The 1413-nt window shown below is 44.4% G+C and overlaps 1 protein-coding gene across 2 annotated transcripts in view; it reads right to left on the reverse strand.

Moving 5' to 3' along the window:
• LOC108752010 (disintegrin and metalloproteinase domain-containing protein 11) overlaps positions 1–250 on the reverse strand; it is a 51249-nt gene extending 50999 nt beyond the window's left edge. For both annotated transcript variants that reach the window (XM_018492556.1, XM_018492555.1), the window contains exon 1: positions 51–250. The gene's annotated coding sequence lies outside the window, so the exon portion shown is untranslated. The remainder of the gene's footprint in view (positions 1–50) is intronic.
• Positions 251–1413: the final 1163 nt, after the last annotated feature.

Here is a 1413-nt window from a genome sequence, read left to right on the forward strand (position 1 = left end):
TGTTCTCTCTTTAAATCATCTCCCGGCAGCTTTCTTTGGAGTTTTCGTACACCGTCGACCGACGACGAGGAGCTGAGATCGACCACGAAGGGAGAGCACACTACTTTCCGACGATTTCTTCTCAAACCCAGAGCGGATTGCGGCCCTACTACTCTCGCGCGCGCGCGGCCAGAAGAGAGGAAACTGCCCGGACCGAATCACGCCTCGGCTGCCATCTTCTACCTACGCCGGGAGTCTGGAGTATGAAAATATTCTCCGCTCCCTCTCTCTTCTGGTCCTCCTCCTCGCTACCGCTCCCGCCAGCCCTCGTTCTTCTCCTCATCACTCCCTCTACCTGCTCGCTACCAACCCTACACGGTTCGCCGCGGCTCGCACGCTCGCTTGCTCGCTCGCTCTAGCACCCTCATTGTACAAACAGCCTCTCTTTCTTGCGCACCCCCGCGCAGCGCATCACCAGCAGCTTGGACCACCACCTTCTCTTATCGATTTCTGCGCGATTCCGCCTCCCGTCACTCCTGTCAAATCAATAACGCGCGCCGGTCGCGCCGGCGGCTTTCTCGCTGCTGCCGCGGGGGTAGAAGCGGCATCGAGATGTGAAAACCCCCTCTAACGCGCAGGACATGAGAGAGGATGAACCTGGACCAGGTGGCGGGAGCTGCCATGGAGTATCAATCGCTTGAAGATGGTGATCCTGTCGCTTAGTTGGATCCTGTAAAAGAAAAATAGCGCAAAGTACCTATGCGATTATGAAGAAAATTGTAAATGAATGGTAATGAATTAGGAATGAAGAAATGAGAAGAGAGAGGAAAGAACAAAGAGAGAGAGAGAGAGAGAGAGAGAGAGAGATGGGGGGGATAGGAAGAGGAGAGAGAAGATGGGATGAATAAGAAAGCTGAAGTAGAAGTATCTAGAATCAAATATCGGAGATACATCGAAGATACAATATTAAAGGCCGGTTGTTCCACCTTCAGATAAACTATGTGGTATCTAGTGGGTAAACAAAAGAGTAAAAGAATAAGAGCATAAGAGATCAGGTAAAAGAATAAGACAATGAGCTGAAGTTTACTGAAAAATGGAACAATCTATCCTAAAAGAAACAAAGAATAAAAAAGATTGCGAATTTTATTTAAAATTTGATTTTTTTTTTAGATTTTTCGATTCTAAGATATATGTGTAAAAAGAAGAAGAAGAACAATGTATGTGTGTGTGTGTGGGGAGGGGGAGGAGGAAGAAAATAAAGAATATAGTAGAAATTTATTATACATTTTCGAATTCTTTGGAAAATTTTTAAAACGTTTTGATTAAAATTCTGTCTCAGAATTAAACGAAGTAAAAGGATATTAAAGATATATGCTTAAATGTATTAAGGTAAGGATAAATTAATAGAAAATCAATTATGAAATCAATTATTAT

Source organism: Trachymyrmex septentrionalis, unplaced genomic scaffold, assembly GCF_001594115.1.
Source record: "Trachymyrmex septentrionalis isolate Tsep2-gDNA-1 unplaced genomic scaffold, Tsep1.0 scaffold53, whole genome shotgun sequence".
NCBI lineage: Eukaryota > Metazoa > Arthropoda > Insecta > Hymenoptera > Formicidae > Trachymyrmex > Trachymyrmex septentrionalis.